General features: G+C 42.6%; 1 protein-coding gene across 4 annotated transcripts in view; it reads left to right on the top strand.

The window, feature by feature from the left end:
• Positions 1–983: 983 nt before the first annotated feature.
• ADD3 (adducin 3) overlaps positions 984–20421 on the top strand; it is a 91301-nt gene continuing 71863 nt past the window's right edge. The window contains exon 1 of one of the 4 annotated variants that reach the window (XM_066190952.1): positions 984–1088. The gene's annotated coding sequence lies outside the window, so the exon portion shown is untranslated. Of the gene's footprint in view, positions 1089–1813; positions 1833–1918; positions 2098–20421 lie in introns of those variants that run through there. The other 3 variants (XM_066190956.1, XM_066190954.1, XM_066190953.1) reach the window with 3 other exon arrangements.

Raw genomic sequence — 20421 nt, 5'->3', positions numbered from 1 at the left:
CTAAGACCTTCAAGCTTATTTTACAAAGTTTCTACGTGATCCTGCTTGTAATTCACTCCTAGCCTGGATCATGAGGACTTGTTGGACTTGAGGACTTCTGCGTCTTAGAAATAATTAAAAACATAATTTAAATACAGAGGGGATTTTTGGTTTTGGGAGTTTGTTGTTGTTGTTGTTGTTTGTTTTGGGGTTTTTTTTGCATCAAAAGGGGAACTATCATCCAGTGCTTCTGTGACTTCAGTCGTCTGGTCTGAGCCGCTCAGATGTAACAAAACCAGTCCTGAAACCGAGAAACCAAGCAACTTTGGGTGGGGAACCAAGACAGGGATGATTTCAGCTGCAAAGCAGAACAACTACAGAAAGCCAAGAAAACAAAAAACAGGGAGGAAAAAAAAAAACGGAGAGAAAGAAAGGACAGTGTTTGCCAAGACGACTTTAGCATTTTGTGCAGCTTTTTTTAGGCAGGGCTGCTCTCGGCAAAAGAGCTTTCTCCTGAGCAGCATGAGCCATCTGGAGAAGCCGTCTGCCGCCTTTCAGCCCCAACAACTGTTTAAATTTCACAAAATTTCACTTCCAACCCGGGGTTTTGTTGTTGTTGCTTGTTTGGGGGGCGTGGGCTCTTTATTCCTTTTTCCCGCACACAGCTCCCCGTGTCCCGCCTCAGCCGCGCGCCGGCCACCGCCGCGTCCCTCTCCAGCGTCGCGGCCCCTCGGGGATCGATGCTCCAGCCCCGCACTGCAGGTACAGCAGGGGCGCGGGGCGGGGGACAACAATGGACGGCAGCCGGGGCGGAGGACGCTGGCGGAGCCGCCGCCCCTCGGCCAAGTTGGAAGCCCTGGAAGGGCGAGGGAAGGCGGCCGCGATTCCAACTTGGCCGAGGGGCGGCCGGGGAAGGGCGGCGGGCGAGCCCCCGCGCGCTGCCAGATAGTGATCCACGGCGGGCGGGCGGGCGCGGGAGGAGGAGCCCAGGTGTCCCTTCCTGCCACATAGTGCGCCGCCCCTTTCCCCGCCCGCTCCCGCGGTGGTGCTGGCGCTCCCGCCGCCGGGCGCGGGGATGGACTGCAGCACAAAGGCGCGGGCCCGCTGAGGTAACGCCGCCCGGGCTGCGGGCACCGGGAGGAGGACGGCGGGGGAGCGGGAGATCTCCCTTCCCGCCGAACGCGGGGCCGCGGCCGCCCCGGAGCCGCGGTCGGGGAAGGGGGGCGGCGGCGGCCGGAGGCCCCGAGCGCTCCCCGCGCTGTGGCGGCCGCCCCGGGGCTGCGGGGGGAGCGCGGGGCCGCGGCCGGCGGCGGGATGGGGCGGTGCGGGGGCACCGCGGCGCCGGGGGGGAACTTGCCCGCGGGTCTGCGCCAGCTCTCCGCCGGGGGAGATGCTGCAGTGCTGTCGTTCTGCCTCGGCGCTGGGCTGAGGAGGAGGACGGCGCTTTAAATAATGCGCCTCCGCTCCGAAACTCCTCTGATCAAATAGAACCTCGGGAGTCATCGTTGTAGCTGCGGGCTCTCCTTGCTCCACCGCGAGGCTGCGGACTCCCTACGAGTCTCGGAAAACTTCTTAAAATGTACATTATTTGGGGGTTTTAGAGTGTCTGGCGGTGCGGAGAGCCCGGGGCTGCGCTTCCCGGTGCAGGCTCAGGCATTCCGGTCACGGCAGCGCGGACCCACCGGCGTGACCAGCATCAGCCCAGCGCCGCTCGCTGCTGCGGGCTCGCAGTGGCCACCCGGCCCCCTGCTCCCTTCGCAGTTCGGAATTATCTCCATTCTGTGCTTGTCTTGGCGAGGAGGAAATTCAAGATTGCTGCCTTGAACTTTAGGCTCCAGAAATGAGGATTTACGGTGGGCCTTTTGGGAGTTTATTCCTCCAAAGGTGTTGGTCAGTTTTCATCTCGCATTAAACAGCTTATTTAGGAATTCAGAGCGGAGTTAGCAGTCAGTGTTTGCTGCAGACTTCAGGGCAAGCGGTGTCTGCATGGATGAACGATGGGATTTTGGCAGGGAAGCCTTGGAGTGGCTCTGTAAGGAAGATAGAGCATGCCTCAAAAGCAACAACCCGGCCGTGGAGGTGGATTGCCTCTGTCTTCTCAGCATCACTATGTTACAGGCAGGTTGAGCCTGAATCTGCTGGTTTTCATTCACATGTCCTAGACTCGTGTCTGGAGGGTAGTGATGTGATACCAAGTGGAGGAAAAATGTGTAGGCATGTGCCTCATCTGCATGGTTCCACTATGTGGAGGAGTTAAGTTTGAAAAAACAAATAGATAAAATCAATGGCAATGAACATCAGGGCAAAAAAAAATGAATGGCCAAGGGTTATAAAAGCATGAATGTACAGAATAGCTGAATTGTGTGGGAGAAGTTGCTGCTTAAATGAGTTTTGGTACCAGAGGAATGAAGCTGACAAATGTCAGCCTTTCAAAGAGCGCTTTGGTGTGCCTGGGGCAGGTTCAGGCTGTCTCGCTTACCTTCTGGTCCAGTTGCTGATGAGTGGAGTGAAGCGCAGGTGTGGCAGAGGTATGGCTCTGTGTGATCTGCCGGGAAGGGATGGTGGTGGCTTTTGGGGGGAGCGGTGCAAGACGAGGCAGGTTCTCCATGTGTCTGCTTTGACAGCAGTTCTGCTGTGACAGACTCCCTTTCTCCTCCCTGCCAGGGTTTGCCTTGTACCAGGGAGTTCTCAGGGCTGCACAGCCAGTCACTTCAGTGGCCTTGCTGGCTGGAAACCGCGTGTGAACAAATTGTACAAACCTCCTTGGTGGCATCCAGTACTTGCAGGGAAAGAGTCAACCCAGGGAACAGCATGAGCTCTTTGGCTGTTACCAGACAAGCTGCTCAATGCTGATTTGAGTAAGAAGTGCATGTATTTCTCAATGAAACGAAATGATAATTGCATGACTAATAGAGTATACCAGTTTTAACTTTATGTTGTCATGTTAACGCTTTTAGTGTTAGTTGCATTATTTCTCAGAAGATACCATTACTTGAGTTTAATTTTTGCTGGAAGAATGTGAAGTTCCAGGCAGAAAGGGGTGAACTGCTTAGGGGTTGAGTGTTTAATGATAGAGGTTAGTAGGCACAATGATGATGATGATTAAGCACGTCCTTAATTCCTGACCAATAGACGGAGTGCTGCTATGCTTTAGGATATCTGGGGATTTAATGGTCTCTTGGTTAAATCAGTCATTATCCTTGACTCTTGCCTGAGGATTGAGGCAGGCAACATTATTTAAGAGAAGGGTGATTTTAGGGTGGCGCATTCCAGCTGTCATGTACACGACAACCATCTAACCCAAAGAGAAGGTCCAGGTGATGCCTCTGACACCCCAGGCTTTGCAGTGTTTGTAGGGTGGTTGGACTGGAGCCATCTGGGGGAATGGGGCAGTTTCACTGCCTTGGCCAGCAAGATGTTCTGCAGCCCTTGTGGTGACCCTTTGCTGGTTATGGAATAATGAGCTGTTGGACAGGGCTGGCTGAACCCAGCTGGGCTCGGTGCAACTGTGCTGGAACGGTCCCTGTTGCATGTGATGTTAGAGGTGACATTGCACACAGAGGCCGCCTGCTTTTGTTCAGCTCCACTTGTTACAGGCCAAATGACCTGGCATAAGGCTCTCTTTGCTGTGAAAATCCTGAGAAATTAACATGTAAGAGAGGAGAAACTAAAACTGTTTTAAGAAAGGCCAGCATTAGTTTGTTTCCTTTTGTAAGGGGAATGTTTTACGGATCAAGAACTGAACTGAAAGAAGGCAATAAAGGCTGCTCGTTTTTCCCTTGTTAAAATCATCATTGCCCATTAAAACTGCAGCGCTGTCCTTGCTGCGCTGTGGATGGTGCTGGAATGTCAGTGCTTTAAAAAACCAATTTGAATTTATGGGAATAACTTGTTTCACTTTGAGATGGTGCATAAAATTGCCTTTTTGCTAGCTTTTTTAAAGCTGGATACGAATTCTAGTTTCTTTAAAATATGTCCTGAAACTCTAGCAGCCATAGTAACCTCTGGCTATTATTTCCCTTGTAAATCAATTTTGCATTTTCATCGTGCTGCTGTTTCAAAAACTGAGTCGGTCATTGTTTTGGTATTGACTTAGAAGAATGCGATCTTACATTTTTTTAACAGCGTTGCTTCCCATTACATCACAGGCTTTTCTTCAAGCTATGTTTTGAAATGCCTCTTGCCATATGAGAGATGGTGGTAGATGGTGTGGCTTCTGGTAGGATTCTTGGGGTTTAGTTGTCTTTTGTGTAGTGTTTTTTGGCAGATGAAGATGAATAAAAGCTACTTGACCCTTAGGGAACAAGCAGTAACTTACTCATTGTGTGTTAATATTAGTTCTGTTTGCCCACAGAGTCTGCTCTACTTCTATACTAACTCTGAAGGACTTGACATGTGGGAAAACACTTTTGTTTCTTTTCTGTATTCAAGATAACACATGTCATTGTACATCATCATAAATGGGATTCTGAGGGATTTCATTTAAAGATATCCTAGCACATACATGGCTTTTTTGCAGATAATTTGATATCCAGATTATTAGTTAAGAGAAACAAATATTAATTGGTTAGATAAGAAAGTATGTTCAGTTATGGCATGCTCTTAATCTGGGCTGGTGGCAGAGGGATGACAGTGCAAAACTGTAGAGTAAACTGGAAAATATTGACTGCTAAAAAGCTGAGATTTTTTACAGATTCATTGAGAATTTGGATAGTGGGAGAAGGCTTGAGAACATCAGACCTCATTGGGAGGGTGATGGCTCCTGGTGTTTTATTCCCCCCTGGATTTTTACAGTCTGGTGAATGTGATGTAGGTGTCTGTTTATTTAGGACTCTGGGAGCATGTTAAACATAGTTTGTGTCTTGTGGTAGTAATGTCAATTCTGCTTGACAAGGATGCAATCAGCTGTTACAAAGTGCTAATTAGGGAAATATTCTAATAGCCTCATTCATTGTTCTGGTCTCTTAAACTCTTGTGGTCTTAGCTGAGAAGAGACTCTTTTCTTGCCTTGGATTGTCTAATTGTTAAAATCCAAGTGACATCAAAGCAGGAGGCAGTTTTCATGTGAGTCAGCAGGCTGAGGTGAAGATCCGTAAATCACAGGATGGTGTGAGAGCTGGGGCTTGCTTTGTAGCATTCCTTGACCCACAGCAGCTAACACCTGATAAATCCCTTCTCCCCTGTGCAGCTGGGATCTCCTGAAGTTGCTTCTCCAGCTGAAGTACGTGGCAGTCCTGAGCAGCACGGAGTGACAGGAGTTCACTGCTGTCCCTATTGTTGCTGTGCTGCCCTGAACGACTACCTGGTGTTACTGGCAGCACTTCAGCCAAGAGCTGAACTGTGCTGTGGTGGCCAAGAGGATTCATTGAATTGCTTTGAAAGTCTCTGCTTGTTGTCTTCATCTATACCTGTAATAAATGATCTCAAGCTTTTTTTTTTTCTTTTTTAATATTAATACGTATATTCAAGTGTTAAATTATATGGGAGTTTTGTTGGTTTTGCTTTTGTTTGGCTTTTTTTTTTTCTTGTGGGAAACAAGTTATCCGTCCGCACATCATGTATCGCTATTACACTAAACACAGCATAGGTTAGAGGCCAGGTGGACCTGGATGTTCTGTTTGCAAATGCACGGTAAATGTCAGTCCTGGAACGAGGGTGCTTGCCACCCAACCTGCATGTGTCCTGATAGTAAACAGAGTGCAAAATAGGAAAGCTTACTTGATGGGTAAAACTTACTCAACTGTTCAATACAGTCAAAACAAGGAAGGCAGAATATAATTTTAAGTATATATTATACCCCCCCCACACACACAAAAGACCAGCTTTTTTTTTTTTTTTTTTTTTTTTGGACAGCTCTAGAAGTCTTGGCAGAATGCTGTGGGAGCAGCTTGGTACTGAAGTTGTCTGTGTGATTCAAATAAATAGTTTCTAGAGCAATGTAAATTATAAATTGGCTGGGTTACTTGCTGGTATTAATGCAAGTAATTTCATATAATCCAGTATCCCAGTGCTATCTTAACAACCCATATTACGTTTTAGTCTTTATGGATGTATATACAAAAAAACCTCTGTATTTATAAAGAGCATCTCTAAGGCCACGAAGTCAAGTATTTGAAAGCTGGGTAGTGCTTTCCAAAGAAAATATCCTCAATTTAAAAATTAAATTACAGCATTGGAAAGTACACTTAGGAGCCCTGATGTCAGAAAGAGAGAAGTGTTTTGGCTCAGATGCTCAGATCTAGCAGACACTTAGCAGAGGCAACCTTCGGCCTAACATATGAAAAATTAGGTGAAATTGAAAATAGAATTTTGGGACGGAAACAGTGGACAATACTAGGCAGTGCATCCAGCTCTGTGTAGAACTGAATACAATAACTCAAAAGTACTGACCTCACAAGTACCTTTGTTTTTTCCTGACTCAGATACACAACCGTTTTTAGGAGTGTTAATGTATTGTATAACTATTGCTCCAGGCTCCTGGTCAATGCTAAAACAGGAGTAAAACACGATTTGAGCAAGCTGCCTTTCAATATTATTTAAATTATTGCTACACACCAGGTGACATACCATATTTGCTGTGCATCTGAAGTCACCAAAACCTAACCTAAAATTTTGTTCTTGGAATATACAGACTGTATTTGGATGTGTACCCTGTGGAGGGTCAGATCTAGTCTTCTCAAATTATTGTTTTCAGGTGTATTGACTGCAGTTCTTTAAAGGTGCTGAGATTTAGGGTGTAAGAACCTGTATATAAAAATAGTACCTGGCATTCCTATGCTCCATTATCCTATGTAGCTCTTCTTATACAGCATTACTGCAATAATAAATAAGTACCAATTCAATATATATTTCTGTTATTGTGTTAAATTGTGATAGTACCTACAACATGCCCATCATCCTGTTTCAGATCTTGATTGCAGATGAAGCTTTGCACTAAATACCTGGTTAAGGGATAATTGTCTTTGGAGTGTTCACAGTTAATCTGTACAATTTCTGGCTTTCAATTGCAACTGTCTTTAAATACCTAAATATATCTAAAAATATAGACAAAGGCAAAACTCTTTTGGTAACTCAAATGTTTCTGGACCCAACCATCAGGGCGGAAGGCAAAGATGTTCAATTAAAGATGGTCTTTAATTCAGCTGCTAAATAGAAGCTGTTCCCCCCTAGGGCAAACTGTGTTTTCAGGCCAAAGTCTGTGTAACTTTCTTATTCCTAAAGTTACTGAGGTTGTAAAAGCATTTGTGGGTATGTGTTAATTTTTTTTATTATTTTTTTCCCCATTGCCATCGGTGGGCAAAATACTGAATACAAATGAGATTTCTTACTGATGTGCTGATTGGAATGGCTTGGCTGTGCAGAGCTGTTTGTCTTTGACACGTAGCTGACTTGGCATCCAAAGGACATGTGCATGTTCTGTGTTAAATGGCTTAAGGACTGGAGTGACACAGTTGGAGAGCTTGGCAGATACCTCCGTGTGTGCATGATTTGGAACAAAAAACTCCATCTTCTAAGACAAGCTGTCCAAAGTAGATCTCTCAGTCAAATTTTCGTAAATATTTTTATTGCAAAGATTTAATCCTGAGCATCTCAAGGAGAAAAAAGGACTTGTGATGCATGTTTTAATAATAGCTAGTACAATGTTTTGTAAAGCCAAGTATGTCTGTAACCAGCAAAGCCCCCTTTAGGTGTTTGTTTTGTTCCTTATCAACCTGATCAAAATCATGGGTCTGGTATGGAGCAGAAAAGAAATGCAGAAGAACTTGCAAATACATTGAAATTTATGGTGTTTCAAAATAAATGAACCCAACACAAAAGCAGAAACCAAACCAAGTGGTCTGGCAGTCAGGTTCCCCCGTCCATTTTTTTACTCCATTTCAAACTTTGTTTAAATACTTTTGCAGCATGCAGGGAGATTGAATACATCTGTGTAGTGCTAGCATGACAAAGTCTGTGCTCTAAAACAGGTTAGTTCAAAAAAAAAAAAAAAAACAACTAAAATCTTGAAATGAATCCAGGTAGCTTCGTAGTTAAAACATATCAAATAACAAAAGGCATGTGAACTCAAGACAACTCAGTTTAACTATATAAAACATTTAAGCTGTAAAGCATCAGGAGGTTTTTTAATAGGTGCCTGGATAATTTGCCCTGAGGAGGCAGAGGGACAGATTGGGTTGGTTCCCTTTTTACATCAGATGTTTTCCTGTGAGCCAAGAACTTGGGGAGAAACTGAAATACTGCTTCCTCTTTAAAGGGTTGTTGCATATACATTATGCTCTTTGTGTGTGTTTACTTAAACTTAGATGTTTTTAAAGACCAGTGCCCCTTGTTTTAACATGTCTTAAGACAGCTCCTGGTTAAGAGTTGGATTTCAAGACTGCTTAGTTCTTCTCAAGCACCACACCGTTCGAAATGGAAGCTTTTTCTGTCTGGTCAGCAGAAAATGTTGTTCTTTTTCCTTACCATTGCTAACATGAGTGTTTTATTGCATGTCAGTGCTTCTAATCAGATCAAGTGGCACTTAATGTATTGCCTGGTGGGATCCTGTGTCCTTCAAAATATAAGTTTGAAAGTCTCCAATTTGCTGAATCAAGGCACTGTCTCTCAAACAATGGACCCAAAGTGGCCAATGGAGATGGTTAAGTTTGGTCATTTCTTCTGCTACCAGAGAGGTGTTGCCCTGCAAGGGTGGTCAGTATTTCATTCCAGTGCTTTGGGAAATCTTTGCTTAGACGCGGAGATTTCCGTCTGAGGAGAGATGTGGCAAACACACAGAGCAGACCTCGGAGTGAAGGGGAGGGAGAGCTCTGAGTGGAGGCAGGAGGTAGGAGCAGTCTGCTCCACAGGCAGGGCCAACAGGAGCCCAGGCTCATCCAGTGGCTCCAATGCCAGCAGCTTCATCTGCCTGGTCCTTTCCTAGAGCTGAAAGAACAGCCAGCCTAGCCTAGCCCGTATGTATCAGCAAAGCAATGTGTGTATTGGGCAACCCTTTCCAAGAATCTCGATTGCTATATGGAGTTTGTCACCAAGTTTGCGTCTGTGAACTTTCACAGGAACCCACAAGGCAGACCAAAGTGTATTAGCCTTATTGTCCCAATATTTGTCTTAGGAGATTCCGTCTCTCCACTAGGAAAAAATATCAGTTTCCTTGTTGAAAAGGGTTGAAATTCTCCCCTTTACAAGAAAAATATTTTAAAATTTAAACAAACAATTAAACAAACAACCTCCAGATGTATTGCTTCCTTTCCTATTAATATTAGCTAGTACATTGCATAAAACTAATGTACTTGCAATGTTGATTAAAAAGAGTTGGCTAATGGTGAGAGTAAGAATAAAAAATTATTTATAGCCTGGGTTAACCTTTAACAGGAGAAAATAGCTTGAGGTATAGCATGTAACACTAGTGTCTGGCTACTATCAAACATGCTGCAAATATATAGTAACAGATATTGTGTGCAGTAAATTTATCTTTGTAGTAGAAACCTGATGTTGTTGCTATTCCCAGGGGCTAAGTTGAATTACATTATTACCGGGGCTGAGCTAACAGAGCTTTGCTTATAGTATACATACAGACAAGGCGGTTCTTCACAGAGAGGTGACCTCTGCTGTATTTTGGTTTCAGATTTCACAGGGACCCATTTCAAAGTTTTTAGCTTCAGTCCACACCCTGCTGGTAGCTAGCTATAAAACTCTCTTTGAAGTAAGTTTAAAAAAAAAAAAAAAAAAAAAAAAAAAAAAAAGTCTGTCCTTTATTACTTTAATAAAGTCAGATAAAGGTCATTTGTTTACTCCTTTTGTGATCTGCACTGCTGCCGCTGTTCCTTGTCAATATAATTGATACTTGAAAGATGGAACTAAAGCTACAAAATTACTGGTTGCAGTGTGCAAGTGCACAGTGTAAGTAATTATCTTTTTTATGACTCTTCTGTTTATTAGTTAACTTGGAGAATGTGCACGAGCATATTGCACTGGGGAAGCTATTATGGGTGACATGGCATAATGTAGTGTACTCCCTCCAAGGTTATTCCACCCTCTCTATAAACTTTTTTTTTTGTTGTTTGTTTCTCTCTCTCTCTCTCCCCCCAAAACCAATTTAAAGAACCAAATTAAAGCTCGGTAATCCTGTTTAGGAGCCCTGTCGAATAAGAAGTCTGTATGTCACCGCTGCAATAAATATAATCACCTCTTTAATGCAGTCACTCCTCTTTAGGGCTGATTTCCATCCGATTGAAGTATTTGGGTCGTACATTACAACCGAGCTAAAGGGGAAATCCTGCTCTTCCCTCCTGGCCCTGTGGTCCTGCTTCATCCTCTCTTGTGTAAGCCCTGCTGCTGGCTGAACTTGTGCAATTCACTGTGAATTGCGGCAGCGAAGCTCCTCTCCCCCCTTTGACTGCATTAACTCTCTTTAAAGAGTTGAATTAACTCAAGAGAGGGTTGAGTGAGCACCAGGGTGTGTGCAAGGTGTCAAAGGCAGTGGGGAGAAGCAGGGAAAAGGGGGAATAAGAAGATGGGGCGCTGCCAGTGCCGGCCTCCAGGCAGACTCCAGCGCCCTGATCCTTGTGTGGTGATAGCCCTGCTGCCAGGCACTGCCGGCAGTGCTGGACCTGTCTCCTGCAAGGGGACTGACTGGTAGGAGAGCAAGAATGATCTAACCATTTCTCTAGGCTTTGAGATACAGTGTAGCAGCCCCCAGATTTCGAGGTTTCCCCTTACCCTCCCAGTGCCTTCAGAATCTGAGGGGGAACAGTCGCGTTTAAAGGAAGGTTCTGGGATCAATGCAATGTTTTGGGAAAATGATGTAATTTCAAAATTATTTTAATTAAAATAATCTCAGCATGCTAGGCTGTGTGGCTCCCATATCCCACTGTGTGGCTGCCAGTGGGTGACAGTCCTGTGTGGTGTGCTGGTCTTGGGTGCTTGGTGTTGCTTTCCACAGCAGCCTTCCCTTGCCTCCAGAGCCTGCAGTATCCATGCATAGCACAAGATGCACAACTAAATTTTCTGTAGTAAGATTCAAAGGTTTGCACTACTGAGTAGTGTATACCATTGCCTCTCTTACCTTTTTCTTTATTTCATAAGTTATGTGTAAGAAGTGGAGGCTAAACACTGCCATAGGAGAACTTTATTACATCAAGTAGGCCACACTGTCTATGTGTATAGAACAAATTCCTTCTTTCTTTGGTGAGAGGGAAGGGTGGGGTTGCTCTTGGTTCTAGTAATGTACTTCTGCATGTGTTTACGAGGTAACTTTACATAGAAAGACTTCAGAATTCCATTGAGGAAAATGTATACAAATAAGTTGGTTAGCATATCTCAGCAAGCCACCCAAAACGTGTAATTGTAGCTTGCAGCCTCTTTGACGATGGCATTGCCTCTCTTCTCCTTCCATCTGGGTTCTCATCAGTTAAATGATGTGTCAGAAAACCTAGCGTTGCTAGAAACAAACTTGGCAGAAAAATTGTTTTAGAAGTGTAGTGCTGAGTTCTTAACAGCAGAAAGCTGTTTGCTGTTGGAGTTGACTGAAATTGTTCCAGTGGGTGAGTGATACAAGTTCTCAGTGTGAAATAGCTGTCCTGCAGATAGCACTTTATTGTCTTCAGTGCCAGATCCTCCCAGCTTTCTCCTGCACCTCTCTTCTCCATTTTTCTCTTCTCCTTTTTTCTCTTCTCCTAGCTGCAGTGAAGGATTCTTCCAACGTTTGCATTTTCTCTGTTTCAAATGATATGCAGGCTTCAGTGTAGAGACTTAAGGAGTCTTATCAAAGTAATACTGGCTCAGTCAGAGTAAAGATGCTTTAGTTAAATAGACTATGGCTGTGTTTAAAAATAACAGCTCTAGCTGTGTCAGCGTGTTGGACAACCTGATACTGACTTTAACAAGAAAGAGCTTCTGAAAATTACTTTGCCTGTTGCAGTATTGCCCCTGTGTGAACTTGGTTTCTGTTGTCAGGATTTCAGTGTCAGATAAACCAAAACAGAGCCCCCAAATTTTAAAAGTGAGCAGCCAAGTGGCTTCAGAGAGATCTTGTTGTGGTGGGCACTTTTTGAAGGCACGAACAGGAGTAGCAGCACTTCTGCTGTTGTTCACATTGTCAAAACAGCAGTGCCTGGCTTTGGGTGCAAACACCACCCTCCTTTAAGTTCAGTTAGTTTTGGGTTCTCAGCTGTTTGATGTTTGTAGTAAAAAGGTGGTGTGGGCATGTTCCAGCCCGAGATCTGTGTGTGACTGCCATGGTTGCACACATGTAGCCTGTTGCTTTCTTATCATAGTATAATGTGTGGAGGGGCTTTCTAGTAATTCCTGTGCGATTGTCTCATTTTGCACCAGCCCTGGTGTGTCTCTGACTTCTGCTGCCTTTCTGAAGACTCATTTAAAGCACTGATGTTCTTAAGAAGTCTGGTTAATGAGGACTTTTTGAAAATACTTTGTGTATCTGATGTTTATTCTGGTTTTTTACAGTTCTTGTCGTGTGTGGGGTTTCTGTCCTTTTCTTGTTTCTTGGCAAGGAAGACAGTATTACATTCTTGTACCAAGAGGAAGAGTTTTAAGCCTACTCATAAAAAGAAGATTTATTATCAAATGTAGGTTTTCATTTTGTCCATTGGAAATTTATTTTTTTTCAGCTCTAACCATACCCAGATTACTGGCTTCATTCATATGGTTGTTGTATCAAGTTTGGATGCTGTCTTTGTTAAATTACGGCTCCTGAGGGTTTTCTGTTACAGAGGTTTCTTCAGTCAGGGGAAATGAGGGTATAATAAAGAGGATTCAAGGACCGGACACAATGATTCCATATAACTGAAACAAACAATGCCAGATTTGGCTGATGTTGGATTTTCCGTCAAACTTTTTTATTGGTGTTCATTCATTTTACTTTAAACAGAGTTTAAAATTGAGGCAGTTTGAGTGCCTGAAGGAACTGAGAGACCAATAGCAGACGATTTGGGCAATACTTTAATCACTATATCCTATCTTCGTGCATTTATTCTGAATTCTGGCTTACTCAGGAAGTTGCCTTGATTCAAATGCCATTGGAGCAGTAAATCCAACAGAAGACACCCAGATTCACTGAAAGGACTATCACTGAAGCCAGTGTAGCAGATCTGACCGTGCCTGGTGTTTCTGAAACACTAATTCCAAGCATTGAGCTCAAGCTTATTGAGAAGCAGTGCTGTTTTCTGGCAGAGTGAGTACCTGACCTTCATTTCTGTTGCCTCTCACTTACTGCAATTCCCTTAGCTGTTATTGGTACATTTTGTGTTTTACTACAGTTATAAAATGTTATTGACTGTAATGTGCTAAAATAGGGATAAAATAATCAGAATGCACTTCAGGATGCAAGGAAATTTGCTGTGAGATTCTATAAATAAATGACTGTGCCTCTCAGCCAGAAATTCAGTGTGAAGCAAGAGCGCAGGGTATGCCGGTAGCTTTCTCTCTTTCTCTTGTTGAGCATTGCCAGAAGGGGAATGATGTTGAATCTGTTTTTCACTGCCTCTGCTATACTAGAACATTGGTCTTTCGGGGTAGAGAGTGTGCACTACTGCAGTTTTCTGCAGATACTTCTCAAGGAGAGAGGAGGAGGAAAAAAACAGAGTTTTGATATTTACAAACTAAGAGATACTACAGCTAAACAGATGTCAAAACCGTAGCTGTTGTTTCAATGTCCTTTTAATTATTTTGGAAGGCTTTGGGATATTTTCCCCCACCCTTATTCTCAAAACCTGCTGCATCTTTGTGCATTGGTGAAATTGGGTGCAGTGGTTGAATTATACCCAGTATACAAAACTCTTTCCTCTTCCCATCTATTTCTGCATGTGCTCTTCAATATACCTTATCCAATTCTTTATTCAGAGAAATCTAAGAGAAGCTTTCCTAATACTCTTTCTCTTATTAGGGTTCAATGGCATAACTTTAACTTCTGTTCCTGTATATTTTCTGCCTTTAGTGGCTTAGAAGTAAAAATGGTAAAAATGAAAGCCCTCACAGTGGCCTAACATGTAGCACTTTGGAAGATGAAGGTGAAAACTGGATTCATCATGGAGCAAAAAGCGGTATGTGATTTGAGATTAGCACTCGCAGTGCATCAGCCCTGTGATCATGGTCAAATTTATTGGACACAGTGTTTTTAGTCCTTTTATGCCCTATCTAGTACAAGAGGATTCTGCTTGATGAAAGGAAGAAAGCAAGCTGACAGAAGGAGTAAAACTACATATTACCCGAAGGATAAAATTTTGGAAATATTTCTCTGGATTCCAGCAATGGGCATTACATAAGAAAGAAAAAAGTCTGCCCTGAAGTGCCTAAGTTATTGAAGCATTCGTAAAAGTAGGATTTGCCTGTCCAGAAATTTATTGCAATGTCTACTTCTGAGCAGAGGTGACACGAGTATGGATGCTTTGTAAAATTCTACTCCTCTACAGGAATCTGTGTGTTTTGAGGGTTGCAAGGTTGTGTAACTCAATGTGAAAAACATAAAAGGTTGCAGCTGATATCTTCAAATTATTTATTTACCTTGCAGTTGTGTGAAACTAAGTTTCCTGAGAGGTCTGAGTGACAATATTTACTGAATGAGGATCTGATCTTGTAGTTGTTTGTTCTTTGTGGTAAACTGAGCTAGCAAAAACGACCAAAAGTGTGCAATTGTGCAGCTTTCTAATTAGATTGCTCTCTTTGGTGTATTTGACAGATCAGCACTGAGGGTTATAAAAGCAGAAAGTAGAACTGTCTTGGTTGTGAGATGCAGGGATTTCCTTGCAGCATCTTATGGGGAGGGGTTTGCACTGGACTCGGACCCACAGCTACCGAGACTTTCTCTTGAGCCACAGCTCTTTCTTTGGCTCAGCCCTTTCGGGAGCAGAAAGGCAGGAGGTATTCACAGCGCTGTTTGTGGCCAGCAGAGGCTTTCCCCTTAACCACATTCCTGCTTTGAATTGCTGTTTGGAGAACTCTCTAAGGATGCTGGAAGCCTTAAAACAAGGCAAACTCGAGTCGGGCTTGGCTGGCTAATTAAGGTGCCCCAGCAGGGCAGTGGCTGGCACACTTAGGTTATTATGCCTGCACACAGATTCCTGGTACCAGGGGCCTGGAGCTTTGTGTCCTCTCAGCTCTGTCCTGTTAACACCCAGATAACAGCTCTCTGTTAATTCTCACCTCATTATTCAGATTGCTGTTATATTTAAATATTCTATCTGCATTTTAGCTTAATCTCTGAAAAGACTTGGGCTGTGAGTTGTTTGGGTTTTTTTCGGACTTTTTAACACATGTTGTGTAAATGCTGCAGTATGTTATTTTTCTCCTTTCAAGATATTTTATCCCATACTGATGTGACAGCTGTTCATGTTCACCCATCTTGGCAACAGTTAAACCCTTTGTGTGAAGTAGTTGGCAGCTAGTAGGTGAATGGAGGTTTTGATATTGATTTATTAATGTGTCCAGAAAACACCTATAAGGGTTTGGGTTCTCAAGCAATTCCATCTATTTGTCTTCCCTCTGAAGAAAATAAGCAAATACACACACATCCACATTTGTTTCTCCTACCTCCATCCATAGATAGGCTCCTCAAACTGGGGTTTCTTTTATGTTTAAAAAAAATGCTTTGCTAGCAAGTCTTCTGTTATAAATAGTAGGTAAATGCACCTACACATCAGGGCTCTCTTTTTAAGCGAGGCTGTAGCAGTGGAAGTTTGGGAGTAATTTTTAGATGCCCTGCAGATAGACTGCATGTGGGCAGAGCCTGCATCACACCTGCAAACCAAAGGAGCTGGAAACAGTTGGGTGGGAGCACAGCTGAGCTTCAGAGCTTGGACACTTCAGCAGCCTCTCTCACTTAAAGCATCTTTTCCTCCTGGAGCAGACACAAGTGCTTTGCTCACCTCTGGGCTTGGAGTGTTTGTTTATCCATCCTCACCAGAGCTTCCTCTCTGAGCAAGCCACGAGGTCTGACCGTTCTTTAAATCAATCTGATTCCCCCACGAAAGACAGTGTTTATACAACCATGCATATATATTTAATCCTGTTGAAAATGATTCTCAAAACAGATGTTTAAAGCTCTTGTTAAAGGTCACTTGGGACGTTTTAAATAGTTGTGTAAAATTCCAGTTGTCCCATCTTTCTGCCTCCAGAAGCAAGCAGCTATGTACCTGTTGATTAAAAATTGGCTGGTTGTGAGAGGATTTTAAAATGTGAGCTCCATTCACATCATCTGACACAGAATTTCTTAGGTGAAAGTAGGACTTTGCCCTGTTCTGATTTTTATGTTTTGACTTTTTCATCATTTCATATGACCTTTTTAATACCTTGCTTGGAAAAGATAATCTAGATTAATCAAATACCTGAGCTTTTCCAATAAATGTAGGTGCTCCTAAGTGGTGCTGTCCTCTGAAACAGTTACTTGGTTTTATTTTCCAGAGGTCTAATCAAAAGATAATTTGGGGAAAGGGGTTGCTTTCTTTTCAACTGTTGGTTCTCGTTGATGTCACTGGTAGTTAACTAACCTAGCTTTTAAGTATTTTCGTTCCTTCAATACATGCATTGCTAAGGGAATAGTCTTGGGAACCACTAAACATTTGGGGGGTTTACTAGTTTATATGATCATGGACGTGGAGTGAGAGTAATGATTATATAGAGAGACAATTTTTCTTAAGCATTGGATTGTCTATTCATATGAATATGAACTTGTCTGATCTAATTGAGGAGTGTGTTTGTTAAGAGGACTGTTCTTAATTCAATACTTGGATATTAAATATGGTGAAAATCTCTTGGGTTCAGATGTGGAATGATGCAGTCAGTCTTTCTGTTTCTCTCCTGTTTTGAAAAGAGTTTGAGCTTTATTCTCATTTTCTTGAGGCTGTAGATAGGATTTTATAAATCAACAAGCATGAAAGAATGGAGTTCTTATTCAGACTTAACTGATTTCGAATTTAAAACTTATCTGTTGTTTCTGTTCTTTTTGTTGGTTGCTCAAGGTTTTATCAGAATTAAACAACCTTTTATATCCTAACCAATCCTGTACTGCATCAATTAAATCTTTATTTTATATTTTAATTGCCTTAGTGAGAGCTTGCTGAATTTCTGAGATTTCAAGGATGATATTATTCATCAAAAACTTCGGCATGTTTCAGTTGACTTTTAATTTTTTTTTACTTAAAACCCTACAAGTAATTGCTTAGAGCATCTGTAGTTTCTGCAGTTCTGCAAGCAGAGTTGTAATAACTATTTTTGCACTTTGAAAATCAAATTACAAGTCAGGTGCAGTCCTAGCTATGTATTTGTAGCAAGGAAGCTCAGTCTAGACTTAGTTTTAACCTGCGTTGTTGCCTTCTCACAGCTGGTATGGCAGTGAGCTGCTGCAAAGCAAGGTTTCCTCAGTAGCGTGCTCAGGGTTTTTTTATAACGGTGTGCTTGAATTATTTTTCTGGTGGATTTGTGAAAGGGGAGGGCATGCAACTTTTTCAGTTGTAGGAGACTTTTTTTTTTTTGGGGGTGAGTTAGTAGACTCAGAGAAAACATAGAAATTCACAAAGAGAGAATTTTTCCTTAAACATTGGGTTCAGGATGTAGGCCACATCTGTAATCATGTTTTTAGAAATGAGTCCTTATTAAATGGATTCTCTGCCAACAACATCTGGTTGCACTTTATGTACGTGTTTTCTTTCATAGAGAAAGCAAACCATATGACATAACCCCAGTCAGATAAAATGATTGTTTATAATACTTTGTTTATTTATATAGCACCACAAGATGAAATACATCTTCATCTGAAAAACCTTGCAGCAGATTACCAAGGTGAGCAGATGACATCTGTATTTCCAGATGGCTGGTCTGGGGTGCTGTTGTGTGGTTTATAAGCCCTGCTTAAAGGCATATAAAATTAGTAGCTGAATTTGCTAATTGGATGGGGGCTAATAATTCTAGGTGCCTTCATGGGGAGTGTCCCACATTCTGTAGTGGCACTGTGATGCTGGATGTGCTCCTGATGCATTGCATGTGGTCAGAAAGAGCATTACTGTGCAGTGACAAACCTTCACAGACACTGCCTTTTAGGGCTGGGAGTAACCCTCTGGTAGTGGCCGCTGCTATGAGTAAAATTTGAGAGCAGTGATTTGCTGTCGTTAAAATAGACAGCCCTGGAATTGCTGTGCTGGACACGAATTGTTCAGACTAATTTCAGCAGGTTGGTCTTAACAGTGCTCTTAGAAGTGGCTTCTTTGCTCACTAAACAAGCTGTCTGTGGGGCTTGTAGTGGTCCAGCCTGGCCTCAGCTCTTGGGTTCTGCTTGGAAACAAGCCAAAAGATAAGAACTGGAAATACCTTGCAAACATCAGCGGTGTGATACCCTGTATTAAAGAGTGTTGGTTGGGCTGTGATGCCCTGGGAGCAGTGGGGTTTCAGCTGTTGTAAACCTGAACAACAGATCTCCTCAGCACCTGCCTGCCAAGGTATTGAAGATGTCAGCTGTGTCTTTGTCACATGGAAGTTGAGCCACCTGCAGCTGTAGAAAAAGCTGTAGATGAAGCTGTGTTTAAGTGGGCATGGATGGTTCTGTACTCCTGAATCTGAGATATTTGGAAGGAGCAATTTCCATGTAGGCCAGCAATTATTTCAGAAATAGCTTCATGTATCAAAAGCTCGATGGGAGCTTTTCTAGCCTGCCAGACCTTGTGTGCCAGTGAGGGACATACTGGGGAGGGAGGCAAATGTCATCTGCTGCACGGTTTATTTCTTCCCTGATCAGGCTTCTATCAGATGTGCGCAAGGAAAGAGCATTTTGACAATTTGTACCCAGATAAAGTATCCTAGTGTGCTTGATGATCTCGACTGAGATCCTGGGTGTGTTTTGCTTGGCATTTTTAAGCGATTATTCATACACTAAAGTTGCTTAGAATATGCAGTTCTCAACAAGTAATTATTTATTTGACTCTTCATTGCAACTGATCAACTTTTCTATTAACAGCATAACTTCTTTTTTTGAATCAGCCAAAAAAATGACAGGAGTTTAGAATAGATTTTTCTTGCATTACCCAAACAAACCGGAAATTTAAATATTGTGGCTATTAGACCTTTTAAAATTAGGCACCCTAATTAACAGAGCTAAACATGACTTAATTACTTAATGTAATTAGCAGGATATCTATTACCTTTTTAGTTGCTAAGCTAAAAGGTTTTTACTCAAGTACAAGCTTTTGCTGTGCATGATGACCCTTTAAAGGCTTTTGGGACTCTATCCAGCTGGCAGCTTGGCACTGCTGAGCAGATGTGGCTGGTCTCTGGAGAGCTGATCTCTACTGCTTAGCTTTATTAATTCCTGACATTCATATTGATCTGTGGGTCCAAACAAAAGTAAAGAGTCTCAGGTGGAAGTGGCAAAATGTGTAGCTTCCTGTTGGCCTTTTCCTGCTATTTTCAGGATATATTTTGCTATTATTAGTTTTAGCAGCTCTTATTTAGCTGTATGTGCATGTGCCTGTTTTACTGTTTCTTGGCTTCATATTCTGTTCTTGGTGATTCATAGAGCATCAGAATGCACAGAAATCATGTTCTCAGCACTTTGGAAGACCTCTCCAAACAATTCTGCACGCTGGTTGTTCACAGGAAGCAAGTGGGCGTGCTGGAAGTGCATTCAAGTTTCCCAAAAGAACTCATGATCACTGAGGAACTGCTGTGCAGCTCCCTTCTGAGAAGCATTCTTCACTTCTTCCAATTATTTAATAATTAAAATTTTGAGTTTGGGAGGAAGTCCATTTTCCTTTAATAGGGACAGGTGGTGTTGAAAAAGCAGTTGAAAATGTGTGCTGGTGGACTGAAGTTTGTTTTTTTCCTGAGATGTAATTTATATCCATAAAAAGCAGACTGTAGTGAGTTTGACAATGAACTCAAATTGCAAGTGACAGATTTTTCTTAGTGTGGGGAGAGTTGTAGTCAGATGTTCTGTGCATGGGAAGTCTTTGTGAGCCACCCATCAATGTATTATTATCACGGTAGTAAAATTAAGATTTTTTTTTTATATGTGTATCCAATTCAAGAGGAAACGTGAGGAGTTTGTGAATAAGAAGAGTATGACCAGAGTTGGCATGTTGGAGGCACTCAAGGTTCTGAGGCTTACAGCGGAGCATGCCAGTGGGCTGTGGGTTTCCCCCTTCAACCACACTTTGTCACAAATAAACGTAATTACTGCAGCAAAGGCTCTGCACTAAGGCACACTGCTGACCTCATCCCAAGAAACACACAGCACTGGCCAATTTCTGATATAGTGTGGGGAAAACATTTATTTAAATGCTTACTGAAAACAGATGTTTGGGAGTTTTGTTGGGGTATATTAAAGTCTTCAAAAAAAAATATTAAATCCTGAACTGTAATTATAGTAGCTGATAGTTTATACCTTTCCAATCCTTGGTCTCTGAGGCCGTGCTTTGATAATTTCTCCAGGGGAAGCACTTG

Source organism: Chamaea fasciata, unplaced genomic scaffold, assembly GCF_029207755.1.
Source record: "Chamaea fasciata isolate MVZ Bird 193981 ecotype frontalis unplaced genomic scaffold, bChaFas1.0.hap1 SCAF_9, whole genome shotgun sequence".
In the NCBI taxonomy this organism is placed as follows: domain Eukaryota; kingdom Metazoa; phylum Chordata; class Aves; order Passeriformes; family Sylviidae; genus Chamaea; species Chamaea fasciata.
The sequence above is the reverse complement of the archived record's forward strand: the minus strand, read 5'-3'. Positions and strand labels throughout refer to the sequence as shown.